Consider the following 18,398-nt stretch of genomic DNA (forward strand, 5'->3'; position numbering starts at 1 on the left):
AATAGGCACCTTGATTCAACGGGTGATAAGTTCGCCATGAAGGTACATCAGTTGTGGCAGTAATCTTTCAGGCCATATGTTTTTTGTCTTTGTCAGGAGCTTACAAATACATAAGTACCCCACAGTCACTGCGTGCAAATAAGGATGTGTGAATGCTCAGCATGATCTGTTTTAGACACAACAGTGTGACAGTAGGGGACAGCAGCATATTCTCAACCTGGTGAATGCTCAGGACCTTATTAGGCCAGTAGTGTAGGGCAGAAACATATCGGTGTTTTAAGAGGGTCATAGGACAATAATATCCTGAGTGCTCCTTGCATAGTTTTTCATCATTTCCATCCTCTTGTTAATAAAGGGACACCTTAGTATTGGAAGAGGAATTTTATCTAGTAGTAAAAAACACCCAGAACAATATTATTCAAAAAGCTCCCTGAAATATTGCTGAGCATATCCTCCCATTTAGGAGTCAAGGCGAGACCAATGATGAAGCATGCCACTACTAGAGTGGGTGAGGGTTACTTGTTTTAAAAAAAGGGGTTTTCCCCTGTTCTCAAGACTGAGTGAGGTGGTATTTAGACATAGTTTATTTCCGCTCTTCACCAGAGCTGCCACATTTAGGAAAATAATACTTTATAGGGCTCTGTTGCATTTGTTATAGAGAGTACGTACCCCTCACCTTTCAGACATGAAAGGATCTCTCTACCTTTCTGGGTCCAGGAGTTTATTTGATCTCCTGCATCATAGTTTGAGGCTGACCAAAACAAGACAACTTAACATGAGGCATTCTAAATTGAGGCCTACATTAACTAATGTCAACTTAAGATGAATATCACACAGTATACGTTTCGTTAAAATGTATTTCATTTTGTAAGGCAACCAAACAGCGTAGCATGGCCAGGCAATCACTGGCAAGATACAAATGTCACAAGGGAATATAACAATACAGGTCCATAACTAGCATGGCATGATTCAAAGTAGAACAGGCAGTTTAAGGGACATCACACAGTGTAAAAACAGATGTCCATTACAGCATCAAAAACTGCTGCTGCCACTGACACAGGAGAGCCCCAGGTAGATAACCTTCCCACCATTATCACATCTCAGTATCACAAGCAGCGGCCAGCCCCAAGACTCAAGACAGTATCGTACGCCACGTCACTCACCATGACACACACCAAAAGCATATGGCTGTTCGCTCAGCCTAACACTGAAATCGCAGCTTCTGCCTCATTCATGTTCATGTATCATCAGCCCAGATATGTGTGAGAAATACTTGGTGGGATCCCCAAATATCCCTCGAGCGGTTACAGAGTATTGCAGTCGATCATATTGGTGTCCTAGTCCTGTAAAGTTGGGGGAGGACCCTTCATCCAGCGCATCACTATCCTGCAGGACTTTGGGACATCATTATCAATAACCAGCAATGCCAACAGGGGGGGTAAATTCAATGGCCTCACCTGTAATCTCACCCAGAGCCCCCACAATTGTGAGACAAAATCATTGCACGTCTGGACAGAGCCAAGCCACATGCACAAAACCAGCACAATAAGTGCCACAGCTCAAACAGGAGGAATCGTCGCACAGACCATATTGAAAGAGGCGAGCTGGGGTGTAATAGACGTGGTTAAGATAGTTGAAATGAATCAGCCAATGCTGGCCATTCAGAGAAACAGTATGGACTACAGAGCAGCAGTAAGACTATTGTGTGTCACTAATTACCAACACTAAGGCCCTCATTACGAGCCTGGCGGTCTGAGTACTGCGGTGGCGGTAGCACTGCCACCAGGCCGGCGGTGCAGACTGCCACATTATGACCATGGCGGTCTTCCCGAAGGAACACAGGCAATTCACAGCCAGAGCGGAGAGGCCGCTGCAGACAGCGGTAGGCATCTCCAGGCCTGCATGGACCATGTTTCCACGGAGCGTATTACGAGGTTGCACACTGCCAGGATTTCTGGCACTGTCACACCACCACCAAAACCCTGGCGGAACAAACCCTATACAAGGAGAAACTCACCTTCAGGAACACAGACATGTTCGGAGCCGCCATGGAACCAGAACTTGAAGTCTTGCCACTGCTCCTAATCGCCCTGTGGCTCTGGAACCAGAAACGACGAAGACAACAACAATGGTAAGTACACCCACCTTGCACACACTGAAGGGAAAGGTATTAGAACACACGCACACACAACACACACATAATGAACAGCTAACGACTGCCACACACACAACCACACACCTATACCAAGACACACACACACACACACACAACACAAACACGCACACAAGCATTACACACACTACCCTGCATATACAGATCATCGCATCAGGCTATCACACATATACCCAACACCACCCAGTCAACCACCATCACAATTGCAACTACACAAATGCGTTGCCAACCCATAGCACTGCACACCTACACATGACGATGTATACTGACAACAACACGCAAAGACAACTCACAACCAATCAACACCATCACACCCCATACAATGTACAAAATGTCACACCACACAGCTTACAACGCAAATAACATAGCCATCACCACACACAGATGCACACACAACAAACACACATTGGCACACAACACCACCACACCACATACAATGCACAACTTAGCTACACACATGCATGGAACTACACAATCATATCACAGACACAAAACACACCAATAGCAGCGGAACCAATGGCAGGGCCACAACACACACATATGCAGCCCAGGCACATCTGGCACAACCAACACATACAACTCACACAGACAAAACCAAAGCCCACATACACAAAACATCCATGTCAAAGGAAAGCCAGGACAAGCATGTAACCATCGATACCAACACCAAGTTGGTCCAGATGTATTCAACCACGAAAGTACAAAAAAACTCTATCCAAATATGAAGCCATTGGCCAGTCCATAGTTCATGGTGCCCATGGTACAGATGACACTTCAATGGGCCCCAACTTGACTCCTGCCTGCAAAATGACCTCCACAGTGTAAAGGCACCAAGGGGGCAGGCAGGCACATCAGGGGTAAGGCGTGTGTGGAAGTCAGGGGTATGGGCTTGGGAGGGGGGTCCTTGGGTCTGGGTGGGGGGGGGGCTTGGTTTTGAGTTTGGGCTTGGTTGGAGGCTCCCTAGGTTTGGCCTTGGGAAGGGGGTACCTTGTCAGGGGGAGGGGCATGGGCAACACCAGGGGTGGCAGGTAAGGACTTGGAGGTGGAAGATCAGACATGGGGAGGAACACAGGGGACTTTGGGGAATCACAGGGTGGGAGGGGGGAGGGAACAAGGAAAACTCATAAAGGAAACATTTCTTAGGGACACAAGGGCGGTCAGGGGAAAAGCGTTTGGGAGTCGAGGGAGTGGTGGTAAGATGTGTCTTTGTGCATGTCTTGGGTGCAGGTGCGTGTGTGGAATGCTTGTGTGTTCCGAGTGTCTGTTGGGTGGATGAGTGTGGGCTTTTAGGTGTCTTGGGAGGAGGGGGGAAGGAGATGTTGGGAGATGCCATGCTGAATGGATGACTGTCTGTTGGGGTGGTGTCTGCAGGTATGATATATATGCTGCATGTGGGGGTGTCAGTGGTTATGGAAAGTGCGGATGTGGTGACTGGGGTGGATGTCTGTGGGTCTGTTAATGTGCTGACAGTGAGTATGATAGGACTTGTGGCTGGATCAGGGAGTGATGGTGTCGTGCCAGCAGGCGTGAGTGGTGTAGTGTCTGTGAAGGATGGGGTGGAGGGGAGTCTGTGCAGGGAGCAGGTGTTTGTTGTGTCTGCAGGTGGGTGTTGTCTGTGTGCATTGTGGTGGTGGGTCCTGTAGTGCTTGTGTTTCTCAGTTCTAACAGTGTCTGTTGAGGTGGATGCATGGCTGTGTGAATGTATGCTTTGGATGGGTGTTGGGGGAGGGCTTTGGGATTGGGAATAGGAAGGTGGAGGGGGATGGGAGACAAAGGGTGACTGACTGCCGTCAGTGAGTTGGCCAGAGCCTAAAAGGATCTCTTGAGGCCAGCCAGGGAACCGTGAATGCCTTCCAGGAACGCATTGCTCTGTTGGTCTTGAGCTGCCAGTCCCTGGATGGCATTCACAGTGGTGAACTGACCACAGAGATGGACCTCAGGAGGTCAATAGCCTCCTTACTGCGGGCCGCAGGACTGACTGGGACAGGGGCAGAGGTGCATGCGGCAATGGAGACGCCCACCTTCCTGGGTGAGCGGGCAAGGGCAACTCGGTGGGAGCAACAGGGAGGGCGGTGTTAGTAAGGGGGTGGTGGACAATGGTATTGCTGGGGTGGTCCCAGATGGGTCCTCCACTGCAAAGGAGTGTCCATCAGAGGAGGAATCAGAAGATGATGTTGATCTGGTGTCCCATGTGGCACTCCCCTCGCCCTCCGTCCCACTGGGCCCCTCACCCTTGCTGGAATCAGCCTCCTGGGGCCCATGGGTTGCTGCTTCCCCACTCGTCTGTGCCCCTTCTCCTTCACCTGATGATGCTGATTCACACAGAGACAGAAAAGAGAGGGAGGGAGAGAGAGAGAGAAAGATAGGGTGGATACGGTCAATACATACCTCCCATAGACACATATCAACATTTGCATCTCTGACATATCATGGCAGGCCATGCAATAACTTGTGCACTCCAAGTCTGATACTACCTATTGACCAAGTCAAGCTGTGTTGGGAATTGAACATCAGATGTGCACCCAAGTTGACATATTGACATGATGAAGCCAGTGACTATGCATAGCAGCATGGGAGTTGCCAGGGCTTTGTCATACATGACATCAAAACACTATGGTGATACTTCAGGGACCTCCCCAGTGACTTACCACATGTAGTAGCATCCCCTTGTTGTAAGTGCAAGTCAACACAATGATAGCTCCCTATACTATATTTGCTGTGCAATCTGGCCTCATGAAATCTCTGATACCAGTATCCCATGGATGTTTCCCTACACATGCCCTACACTCTTAAGTTAACATAACTGTCAGTCCATGGTAGCTACAGTATGAAATCTATACTGTCTCATTTATTGCAGGAGACTACCACAGATGGGATCGCACGTACACCTCAGATGCACTGATGCAGATGGATAGAGCTGGTCAGACACAATGATTAGGGTGTACAAACCTACACAACCATTGGAAATGTGAATGCTACATCCACTGACAGCATATTATTGTCACACATCTACGAAATTTACCCTGCCAGGGTGACTGATACCCAATGTCGATTTGCATGTACCAATGACCACAATCACAGCTTCCCACTAGTAAGCCACCCAATCCCACTCAAGGCCTGTCATTTGCGAGGTAATAGTCAGTACTTACTACTTACCCCCTGTGGCTGCTGTGTTGCCCTCATGTGCCCATCCACCTTAGGGTAGGCCACTGCCAAAATGCGGGTGTAGGAAGTTGGCTCTGTATATGCTATTTCAAAGTAAGAAATAGTGTGCACAGAGTCCAAGGGTTCCCCTTAGAGGTAGGATAGTGGCAAAAAGAGATAATTCTAATGCTCTATTTTGTGGCAGTGTGGTCGAGCAGTAGGCTTATCAGAGGGTAGTGTTAAGCATTTGTTGTACACACACAGGCAATAAATGAGGAACACACACTCAAAGACTTACTTCAGGCCAGTAGGTTTTTATATTGAAAAATATATTTTCTTAGTTTATTTTAAGAACCACAGGTTGAAGATTTACAGTTAATACTTTAAATGTAAGGTACTTCATTTAGATACTTTAGGAACTTAGAATGAAAACAATATCATGTACAGTCTTTGTAAAAATGTCAATAAGCTATTTTCAAAGTGGACACACTGCAAAAATCAACAGTTCCAGGGGGAGGTAAGTAAAGGTTAGTTTCGGAGGTAAGTAAAACACTTACAAGTCTCAAGTTTGGGGCATAGGCAGCTCACATTTGGGGGTTCAAGGCAACCCCAAAGTTACCACACCAGCAGCTCAGGGCCGGTCAGGTGCAGAGGTCAAAGAGGTGCCCAAAACACATAGGCACCTGTGGGGAACAGGGGTGCTCCGGTTCCAGTCTGCCAGCAGGTAAGTACTTGCGTCCTCGGGGGCAGACCAGGGGGGTTTTGTAGAGCACCGGGGGGGACACGAGAAGGCATACCAAGTACACCCTCAGCGGCACGGGGGGGCCAGGTGCAGTGAGCAAAGCAGGCGTTGTGTTTTAGATTGAAAACTATGGAGGGAGCCGGGGGTCACAGTAGCATTGCAGGCAGGCATGGGGGGGGGCTTCTCGGGACAACCACCACCTGGGCTAAGCAGAGGGTCGCCTGAGGGTCGCTCTTGCACTAAAGTTCGGTTCCTTCAGGTCCTGGGGGCTGCGGGTGCAGTGTTGGTTCCAGGCGTCGGGTCCCTTGCTACAGGCAGTCGCGGTCAGTGGGAGCCTCTGGATTCTCTCTGCAGGCGTCGCTGTGGGGGATCAGGGGGGATTGTCTCTGGTTACTCACAGGCTCGCAGTCGCTGGGGAGTCCTCCCTGAGGTGTTGGTTTTCTGCATGTCGAGCCAGGGGCGTTGGGTGCAGAGTGTAGAGTCTCACACTTCCGGCGGGAAACGTGAAGTCTTTGGAAGTTGCTTCTTTGCTGCAAAGAAGTTGCAGGTTTTAAACAGGGCTGCTGTTCACGGGAGTTTTTTGGTCCTGTAGTCCAGGGCAGTCCTCTGAGGCTTCAGAGGTCACTGGTCCCTGTCGGATGCGTTGCTGGAGCAGGTTTTCGAAGTTGGAGACAGGCCGGTAGGGCTGGGGCCAAATCAGTTGTCGTCTTCCTCCTTCTCTGCAGGCTTGTAGGTCAGCAGTCCTTCTTTCTTCAGGTTGCAGGAATCTAGTTTCCTAGGTTCTAGGGTGCCACTAAATACTGAATTTAGAGGTGTGTTTAGGCCTGGGAGGGCAGTAGCCAATGGCTACTGTCCTGGAGGGTGGCTACACCCTCTTTGTGCCTCCTCCCTGTGGGGAGGGGGGCACATCCCTATTCCTATTGGGGGAATCCTCCACTCTCAAGATGGAGGATTTCTAAAAGCAGGAGTCGCTTCAGCTCAGGACACCTTAGAGGCTGTCCTGACTACTGGTGGGTGGCTCCTCCTTGTTTTTCTAATTATCTCCTCCAGCCTTGCCGCCAAAAGTGGGGGCAGTGGCCGGAGGGGTGGGCATCTCCACTAGCTGGGATGCCCTGTGGTGCTGTAACAAAATGGGTGAGCCTTTGAGGTTCACCGCCATGTGTTACAGTTCCTGCAGGGGGAGGTGAGAAGCACCTCCACCCAATACAGGCTTTGTTCCTAGCCACAGAGTGACAAAGTCACTCTCCCCATGTGGCCAGCAACATGTCTGGTGTGTGGCAGGCTGGCAGAAACTAGTCAGCCTACCCTGGAAGTCGGGTTGGTATTCAGGGGGCACCTCTAAGGTGCCCTCTGGGTGTATGTTACAATAAATTGTACACTGGCATCAGTGTGCATTTATTGTGCTGAGAAGTTTGATACCAAACTTCCCAGTTTTCAGTGTAGCCATTATGGAACTGTGGAGTTCGTGTTTGACAAACTCCCAGACCATATACTCTTATGGCTACCCTGCACTTACAATGTCGAAGGTTTTGCTTAGACACTGTAGGGGCATAGTGCTCATGCACCTCTGCCCTCACCTGTGGTATAGTGCATCCTGCCTTAGGGCTGTAAGGCCTGCTAGAGGGGTGACTTACCTATGCCACAGGTAGTGTGAGGTTGGCATGGCACTCTGAGGGGAGTGCCATGTCGACTTAGTCATTTCCTCCCCACCAGCACACACAAGCTGTGAGGCAGTGTGCATGTGCTGAGTGAGGGGTCCCCAGGGTGGCATAAGACATGCTGCAGCCCTTAGAGACCTTCCCTAGCATCAGGGCCCTTGGTACCAGAGCTACCAGTTACAAGCGACTTACCTGAGTGCCAGGGTTGTGCCAATTGTGGAGACAAAGGTACAGTTTAGGGAAGAACACTGGTGCTGGGGCCTGGTTAGCAGGGTCCCAGCACACTTTCAAATCATAACTTAGCATCAGCAAAGGCAAAAAGTCAGGGGGTAACCATGCCAAGGAGGCATTTCCTTACAGCAGGCCATTAGGAGGATCAGGATCCAATGGGCACCTCATTTGTTGGGAGGACATCCCCAACTGGGTCTCCGCGGTCTTCCGGGCCCAGCATTTCAGATCCTCCCAAAACTTCTGACAATGGGTGCTCCGCCGGCTATGAACCCCTAGGGTCTGCACTTGCTTGGCGATGGCACGCCAAAGCCCCTTCTTCTGATGGGCGCTGACCTAGATGGGTGACACAGACAGAAGGAGAAAGTAATGAGGATTGGCACATCAGCAGCAGTGGCCTGCACACAGAAACACTACATTCCCACCCAAATCCATCATAACGGCTCACAAGCCTTAAATCCATGCCCAGAGCATGCATGTATCCCATGGCCGGTATGCCTATGACAGTCATCCTGTCACACACCCCTATCACATACAACAGTGGCATGGGGCTCACCTGCTCCTCTGGTGCCCCATACAGCTGTCAATACAGAGGTAGGACCCCTTCGGCCAGCCTCGTCAGCTCTTCTTGGGCGAAGGCTGGGGCCCTATCACTGCAGGACATGGCACGATGGCTCCCAGACACAGAATTCAGCAACTCACACGTGGAGGTCTTGCTTGCAGGAGTGTCAGGAGTCAAGTGAGCTAGGCTGCATAAAGTGGCTGTTACGGCCGCCGCGTACATGACAGTCACTGCCGGCGGTAATCATCATTGGCCCCAGTCCACCATAGGCAACAATGTAAACCAATGAGAAGTTGCATGGCGGTTGCGGCCGCCTAACCCCATGACGGCATACGCCGGCGGGCTTGCATCACTTCCATCTGTACTGTGCTGCAGGAAAGGCAGCTGTCATTTTAACAGTCAATGGCTTGTAGCAGTTAAATATAAGTGTGTCATGGTACTTATATTTTCTGAATGCTGCACAGACCTATGTTGTGCGAACATGGTTAGGCTCATACATGTCACATTCAAGGCACAGTGCTAACAAATGAGCGGATGTCACATGTAGTGCAAGTCCACCTACTCGCTGCCTCGTAGGCAGTGTGACCTCCGAGGCCACTGACATTTCTACATACATGGTCCATGCAGGACCCACCTGTGCACACAACATGCAACATAACACATGTGTTGTGTCTGTACAACTACAGAGAGAGAGGGCTGGCTCATTAATACTTATCAATATGGATGATTGTCTCTGTTGTTGAAGGTTAACACAATCTTCCCTGTCGCTGTACCTGGTTTGTAACAGGTCCTACCTTTGTTCACACAGGTGACTCAGGCTATCCTAACTTTCCCTGGCTGTTAACACCAGTGAGGTACCCTGCCTCGGATGGGGAAACCCGTTTCAATGAGGCCCATGGCAGGTTGAGGTGTGTGATAGAAAGCACTTTTCGGCTAGTTAAGGCAAGAGTATGGTGTCTACACGTCTCTGGAAGTGCCCTCCACTGCTGTCCCCCAGAGGTGTGCCAGATCATAGTTGCCTACAGCATGCTCCACAATCTGGCCCTGAGACGCATGATACCCTTCCTGGCAGATGAGGAAGTGGCTGCTGCACCAGTGAGTAATGATGATGAGATATAAAGTGAAGAGGAGGCAGATGAATATTTTGCAGCTTACTCTATGACAGTGCTTATCAATCAGTACTTCCAGTGACATACAGGTATGTTGTGCTCGTTGTAGAAGGTGATATACTTGCACTTTGTTTAATGAAAATTGGCCTCCTGGCCAGGTACATCATAGTGTGCTATGTGTGCTGTTATCTCATGTCCAGATGTGAATCCAGCTATGGACTGTGTACAGTGTATCCTTTCCCCTCCTACCAGTTGCCTGAGCCATTCATCTCTATTTGATTTTCCTCACAGTTGGAAGTGTTGGGTTGAGGCCATTACAGCTGTCAGCTAGTGCGTATTACTCATTAGTTTATTGTGTTTGTTGAAGTAGAAGTGTTCTCTGTTGTTCCCTGTTTCCTTGACAAGCCACAACAATGACAATAACAATGGACAGCATATGTGCTTTGAGTACCACCATGCCTAAATTCAGGTTGGATAAGTGGATGTACTCTGGTGTGTGGCTAGACTACTATATCCCTTACAAAAGACTAATGTGACTTCTCTAATGTGCTATGTCCCCTGCAGAGGATGCCTCACTCTACTATTATTTGCACTGACTGTTGGTTGTGGGATAGTACCACATATTACATAATGGTGTCTACACATTTGTACATAATCAAGACACAAATGCATTTGCTGTGATCTACAGTGATTATTGTACATATTTTGTCAAACAGTTCTTGAGTGGGGTCAATGTGGATGAAATCAGAGTAGATGGCCTAGCTGTAGGTAGTACAGATCCAGTGTCCATGGGCCATGGAACAAAAGAGACATGACGTTGAACAGTCAACTGGATGTTAGGAAAGGTTCACTTCCTGGCAGTGGGTAATGTCTTTTCATCTGCTCCAGTCGGATGCCTGGATGGATGACCATGTTTGCGGGGGGCTCTGTAGGAGGCTGGACTGGCTTGTAGTGAGTACCAAGGGGTACTTGCACCTTGCACCAGGCCCAGTTATCCCTTATTAGTGTATAGGGTGTCTAGCAGCTTAGGCTGATAGATAATGGTAGCTTAGCAGAGCAGCTTAGGCTGAACTAGGAGACGTGTGAAGCTACTACAGTACCACTTAGTGTCATATGCACAATATCATAAGAAAACACAATACACAGTTATACTAAAAATAAAGGTACTTTATTTTTATGACAATATGCCAAAGTATCTTAGAGTGTACCCTCAGTGAGAGGATAGGAAATATACACAAGATATATATACACAATAGCAAAAATATGCAGTATAGTCTTAGAAAACAGTGCAAACAATGTATAGTTACAATAGGATGCAATGGGGAAACATAGGGATAGGGGCAACACAAACCATATACTCCAAAAGTGGAATGCGAACCACGAATGGACCCCAAACCTATGTGACCTTGTAGAGGGTCGCTGGGACTATTAGAAAATAGTGAGAGTTAGAAAAATAACCCTCCCCAAGACCCTGAAAAGTGAGTGCAAAGTGCACTGAAGTTCCCCTAAGGATAAAGAAGTCGTGTTAGAGGAATAATGCAGGAAAGACACAAACCAACAATGCAACAACGCTGCAATCTGGGGTACCTGTGGAACAAGGGGACCAAGTCCAAAAGTCACAAGCAAGTCGGAGATGGGCAGATGCCCAGGAAATGTCAGCTGCGGGTGCAAAGAAGCTTCTACTGGACAGAAGAAGCTGTGGTTTCTGCAAGAACGCAAAGGGCTAGAGACTTCCCCTTTGGAGGACGGATCCCTCTCGCCTTGTAGAGTCGTGCAGAAGTGTTTTCCCGCTGAAAGAATGCCAACAAGCCTTGCTAGCTGCAAATTGTGCAGTTAGTGTTTTTGGACGCTGCTGCGGCCCAGGAGGGACCAGGAGGTCGCAAATTGGACCAGGAGGTAGAGGAGACGTCGAGCAAGACAAGGAGCCCTCTTAGCAGCAGGTAGCACCCGGAAAAGTGCCAGAAACAGGCACTACAAGGATGCGTGAAACAGTGCTCACCCGAAGTTACACAAAGGAGTCCCACGTCGCCGGAGAACAACTTAGGAGGTTGTGCAATGCAGGTTAGAGTGCCGTGGACCTAGGCTGGACTGTGCACAAAGGATTTCCGCCGGAAGTGCACGGAGGCCGGAGTAGCTGCAAAAGTCGCGGTTCCGAGCAATGCAGTCTAGCGAGGTGAGGCAAGGACTTACCTCCACCAAACTTGGACTGAAGAGTCACTGGACTGTGGGGGCCACTTGGACAGAGTTGCTGGATTCGAGGGACCTCGTTCGTCGTGCTGAGAGGAGACCCAAGGGAGCGGTAATGCAGCTTTTTGGTGCCTGCGGTTGCAGGGGGAAGATTCCGTCGACCCACAGGAGATTTCTTCGGAGCTTCTAGTGCAGAGAGGAGGCAGACTACCCCCACAGCATGCACCACCAGGAAAACAGTCGAGAAGGCGGCAGGATCAGCGTTACAGAGTTGCAGTAGTCGTCTTTGCTACTATGTTGCAGTTTTGCAGGCTTCCAGCGCGGTCAGCAGTCGATTCCTTGGTAGAAGGTGAAGAGAGAGATGCAGAGGAACTCGGCTGAGCTCTTGCATTCGTTATCTAAAGTTTCCCCAGAGACAGAGACCCTAAATAGCCAGAAAAGAGGGTTTGGCTACCTAGGAGAGAGGATAGGCTACTAACACCTGAAGGAGCCTATCAGAAGGAGTCTCTGACGTCACCTGGTGGCACTGGCCACTCAGAGCAGTCCAGTGTGCCAGCAGCACCTCTGTGTCCAAGATGGCAGAGGTCTGGAGCACACTGGAGGAGCTCTGGACACCTCCCAGGGGAGGTGCAGGTCAGGGGAGTGGTCACTCCCCTTTCCTTTGTCCAGTTTCGCGCCAGAGCAGGGCTAAGGGGTCCCCTGAACCGGTGTAAACTGGCTTATGCAGAATTGGGCACATCTGTGCCCAAGAAAGCATTTCCAGAGTCTGGGGGAGGCTACTCCTCCCCTGCCTTCACACCATTTTCCAAAGGGAGAGGGTGTAACACCCTCTCTCAGAGGAAGTCCTTTTTTCTGCCATCCTGGGCCAGGCCTGGCTGGACCCCAGGAGGGCAGATGCCTGTCTGAGGGGTTGGCAGCAGCAGCAGCTGCAGTGAAACCCCAGGAAGGGCAGTTTGGCAGTACCAGGGTCTGTGCTACAGACCACTGGGATCATGGGATTGTGCCAACTATGCCAGGATGGTATAGAGGGGGCAATTCCATGATCATAGACATGTTACATGGCCATATTCGGAGTTACCATTGTGAAGCTACATATAGGTAGTGACCTATATGTAGTGCACGCGTGTAATGGTGTCCCCGCACTCACAAAGTCCGGGGAATTGGCCCTGAACAATGTGAGGGCACCTTGGCTAGTGCCAGGGTGCCCTCACACTAAGTAACTTTGCACCTAACCTTTACCAGGTAAAGGTTAGACATATAGGTGACTTATAAGTTACTTAAGTGCAGTGTAAAATGGCTGTGAAATAACGTGGACGTTATTTCACTCAGGCTGCAGTGGCAGGCCTGTGTAAGAATTGTCAGAGCTCCCTATGGGTGGCAAAAGAAATGCTGCAGCCCATAGGGATCTCCTGGAACCCCAATACCCTGGGTACCTCAGTACCATATACTAGGGAATTATAAGGGTGTTCCAGTAAGCCAATGTAAATTGGTAAAAATAGTCACTAGCCTGTTAGTGACAATTTGGAAAGAAATGAGAGAGCATAACCACTGAGGTTCTGATTAGCAGAGCCTCAGTGAGACAGTTAGTCACTACACAGGTAACACATTCAGGCACACTTATGAGCACTGGGGCCCTGGTGAACAGGGTCCCAGTGACACATACAACTAAAACAACATATATACAGTGAAAAATGGGGGTAACATGCCAGGCAAGATGGTACTTTCCTACACAACCCCCCCCCCCCCCCCAAACGAAGGACAATAAGACTAGCCATGACCTGATGAGTCTTCATTGTCTAAGTGGAAATATCTGGAGAGTCCATCTGCATTGGAGTGGCTACTCCCAGGTCTATGTTCCACTGTATAGTCCATTCCCTGTAGGGATATGGACCACCTCAACAATTTAGGATTTTCACCTTTCATTTGTTTTATCCAAAGTAGAGGTTTGTGGTCTGTCTGAACAATGAAGTGAGTGCCAAACAGGTATGGCCTCAACTTCTTCAGCGCCCAGACCACAGCAAAGGCCTCCCTCTCAATGGCAGACCAACGCTTTTCTCTAGGGGTCAACCTCCTACTAATAAAAGCAACAGGTTGATCCTGGCCCTCAGAATTACGTTGTGATAGGACTGCCCCTACTCCTAATTCAGATGCATCAGTTTGGACATAGAATTTTTTAGAGTAACTAGGGCTTTTCAGGACAGGTGCAGAGCACATGGCCTGCTTCAGCTCCTCAAAAGCTTTCTGACAGTTTGCTGTCCATAATACCTTTTTAGGCATTTTCTTGGATGTGAGGTCATTAAGAGGGGCTGCAATGGAGCCATAGTTCTTAATGAACCTCCTGTAATACCCAGTGAGGCCTAGGAAGGCTCTCACCTGAGTCTGAGTAGTAGGGGGAACCCAATCAATAATTGTTTGGATTTTCCCCTGAAGTGGTGCAATCTGTTCCCCACCAACAAGGTGTCCCAGATAAACCACCTTCCCCTGCCCTATCTGGCACTTTGAAGCCTTGATAGTGAGGCCTGCCTTTTGCAGGGCCTCCAAAACTTTCCATAGGTGGACCAGGTGATCATCCCAGCTGGAGCTAAAGACTGCTATATCGTCCAAATATGCTGCACTGAAAGCTTCCAGCCCTTGCAGGACTGTGTTCACCAACCTTTGAAAAGTGGCAGGTGCATTTTTCAAACCAAAAGGCATTACAGTAAACTGGTAATGTCCTCCAATGGTTGAAAATGCAGTTTTAGGTTTAGCATCTTCTGACAATTTGATCTGCCAATACCCTGCAGTCAAATCAAAAGTGCTTAGATACTTGGCAGATGCCAGTGTATCTATGAGCTCATCTGCCCTGGGTATAGGGTGAGCATCAGTTTTGGTTACCAAGTTGAGACCTCTATAGTCTACACAAAACTGCATTTCCTTCTTTCCATCTTTGGAATGGGGTTTTGGTACAAGTACCACAGGAGAAGCCCATGGACTTTCAGAGTGCTCAACCACTCCTAGTTCCAACATTTTCTGCACCTCTTGCTTTATGCAGTCCCTGACATGGTCAGGCTGCCTATAGATCTTACTTTTGACAGGTAAACTGTCTCCAGTATCTATAGTGTGCTCACACCAAGAAGTGGTACCTGGCACAGTAGAAAAGAGTTCAGAGAATTGATCTAGGAGATTTATGCAATGGTCTTTCTGCTCAGCAGTAAGACGATCAGCCAAAACTACCCCTTCCACAAGAGCATCTTGTTCTGTGGAAGAGAAGAGATCAGGTAGAGGATCACTGTCTTCTTCCTGTCCCTCATCAGTTGCCATGAGCAGGGTGAGATCAGCCCTGTCATAGTAGGGTTTCAGTCGGTTTACATGGAGTACCCTAAGGGGACTCCTTGCAGTGCCTAAGTCAACTAAATAGGTGACTTCACCCTTTTTCTCAACAATTGTGTGGGGACCACTCCATTTATCTTGGAGTGCTCTTGGGGCCACAGGCTCCAAGACCCACACTTTCTGCCCTGGTTGGTACTGAACCAAAACAGTCTTCTGATCATGCCATTGCTTCTGGAGCTCTTGGCTAGCCTTAAGGTTTTTACTGGCCTTTTTCAGGTACTCAGCCATTCTTGATCTGAGGCCAAGTACATAATCCACAATATCCTGCTTAGGAGCTTTTAAAGGTTGTTCCCAACCCTCCTTTACAAGTGTGAGTGGACCCCTAACAGGGTGTCCAAAAAGAAGTTCAAAGGGGCTGAAGCCCACTCCTTTCTGGGGTACCTCCCTGTAGGCAAAAAGGAGGCATGGTAGAAGGATATCCCATCTCCTGCGGAGTTTTTCAGGGAGACCCATAATCATGCCTTTGAGAGTTTTATTAAATCTCTCCACCAGTCCATTTGTTTGTGGATGATAGGGTGTAGTGAACTTGTAAGTTACACCACACTCCTTCCACATGGCCTTTAAGTATGCAGACATGAAATTGCTTCCCCTGTCTGATACTACTTCCTTTGGGAAGCCCACCCTGGAAAATATTCCCAGGAGGGCCTTTGCCACTGCAGGTGCTGTAGTGGTCCTTAAAGGAATTGCTTCAGGGTATCTTGTGGCATGGTCCACTACCACCAAGATAAATCTATTGCAGAAGCAGTAGGAGGGTCAAGGGGGCCAACTATGTCAACCCCTACCCTTTCAAAGGGAACCCCAACCACAGGCAGTGGAATAAGGGGTGCCTTTGGGGTGCCACCTGTCTTGCCACTGGCTTGACAGGTTTCACAGGACTTACAAAATTCCTTTGTGTCCTCAGACATTCTAGGCCAATGAAACAGGGGAACAAGCCTGTCCCAAGTTTTCATTTGTCCTAGATGCCCAGCTAGGGGAATGTCGTGTGCTAGAGTTAGGAGGAACTTTCTGTACTCCTGAGGAATCACTAATCTCCTGGCAGCTCCAGGTTTAGGATCCCTATGCTCAGTGTACAAGAGGTTGTCCTCCCAGTAAACTCTGTGAGAGTCACTGACATCCCCATTAGCTTGTTTGACAGCTTGCTGTCTGAGACCCTCTAATGTGGGACAGGTTTGCTGTGCCACACTCAGCTCCTCCCTGGCAGGCCCCCCTTCACCCAAAAGCTCAGCAGTATCTGCTTCCAGCTCCTCTGGTGTAGGTTCTGCACAAGGAGGGAATTCTTCTTCCTCAGAAGTAGAATCCACTGTAGAGGGAGGGATAGTAGGAAGTGGTTTGCTTCTACTAGCCCTAGCTTTAGGGAGCACTTGGTCCATTGTTCCAGGATCCAAGCTTCCCTGTCCTTTTTGCTTTTTGGCCTGAGCCCTTGTCAAAGCAAAAATATGCCCTGGGATGCCCAGCATTGCTGCATGGGCCTCCAACTCCACATCTGACCAAGCTGATGTCTCCAAATCATTTCCTAGTAGACAGTCTACAGGTAAATCTGTGGCTACCACAACTTTCTTTGGACCAGTAACCCCCCCCAGTTGAGATTAACAACAGCCATGGGGTGGCTAAGTGTGTTGTTGTGAGCATCGGTTACTTGGTACTGGTGACCAAGTAGGTGTTGTTCAGGGTGGACCAGTTTCTCTACGACCATAGTCACACTGGCTCCAGTGTCCCTGTAGGCCTGAACCTCAACACCATTTATTAGGGGTAGCTGCTTGTACTTATCCATATTAAGGGGACAAGCAACTAAGGTGGCTAAATCAATAGCCCCCTCAGAGACTAACACAGCCTCTGTGGCCTCCCTAACAAGGCCAACCCCAACTAAGTTACCAATAGTGAGCCCAGCTACTCCCTTGGATTGGCTATTAGTAGGTTTTCTCCCACCACCACTGCTATTAGTAGGGACACTAGGGGTAGCAGTAGGGGTTGTAGTGGTAGGAGCATTGGTGCTTTTCTTTGGACAACTGGGATCTGTTGTCCAATGGCCTTTTATTTTACATAAATAGCACCATGGTTTCTTTTCCTTTTTCTGATTAAAAGAGGATTTGGGCCCACCACCCCCACCAGAGTGTTTTTGTGGGCCTGATGAAGACTCAGTTTTAGATTTGTCCCCATCCTTGTCAGAAGACTTACCTTCCTTCTTTTTGTTGCCATCTTTGTCACCCCCTGTATGAACTTTTCTGTTCAACCTTGTTCTGACCCATTTGTCTGCCTTCTTTCCCAATTCTTGGGGAGAGGTCAGATCAGAGTCCACCAATTACTGGTGCAACAAATCAGACACACAATTATTAAGAATATGCTCTCTCAGGATTAAGTTATACAGGCTGTCATAATCAGTAACTTTACTGCCATGTAACCACCCCTCCAAGGCCTTCACTGAATGGTCAATGAAATCAACCCAGTCTTGTGAAGACTCCTTTTTGGTCTCTCTGAACTTTATCCTGTACTGTTCAGTGGTTAAGTCATAACCATCCAGGAGTGCATTCTTAAGAACTTGGAAATTATTAGCATCATTTTCTTTCACAGTAAGGAGCCTATCCCTACCTTTTCCACTAAATGATAGCCATAAGATAGCAGCCCACTGCCTTTGAGGGACATCCTGTACAACACAGGCCCTCTCAAGTGCAGCAAACCACTTGTTAATGTCATCCCCCTTCTTATAAGGGGGAACTATCTTGTGCAGATTCCTGGAATCATGCTCTTTTGCAGGATGACTATGGGGAATACTGCTGCTGCCACCATGGGTATCTAAACCCAACTTCTGTCTTTCCTTCTCTAGTTCAAAAGACTGTCTATCCAAATCCAGCTGTTGCTTTTTAAGCTTCAGTCTGGTTTGTTCCACCCTCAACTTATTGAGTTCCCTCTCTAACATTCTGTCATCAGGGTTGGTGGGAGGGACATTCCTAGATACAGAGGTATGATGGGAATGAACAGAAGGAGACCTGTCCCTTACAGAAGCCACCCTAACAGCTTGGCTAACAGAAACATCACTACCAGTATGGTGAGAATAAATGCTTTTGCTATGATGTGAGACAACACTATTTGTGTGGTGTGGCTCTCCATCATTACCAACTATGCTAGACTGTCTAGTAATGGGCAGGCTAGGAAGTTTCTTTCCTGAATCTTTTCCTGGGGGAGTCCCTGGATCAGATTGGGAACCAATAGCTACTTTTTCAACAGATGT

The sequence above is a fragment of the Pleurodeles waltl genome, chromosome 12 (assembly GCF_031143425.1).
Source record: "Pleurodeles waltl isolate 20211129_DDA chromosome 12, aPleWal1.hap1.20221129, whole genome shotgun sequence".
Taxonomy (NCBI): domain Eukaryota; kingdom Metazoa; phylum Chordata; class Amphibia; order Caudata; family Salamandridae; genus Pleurodeles; species Pleurodeles waltl.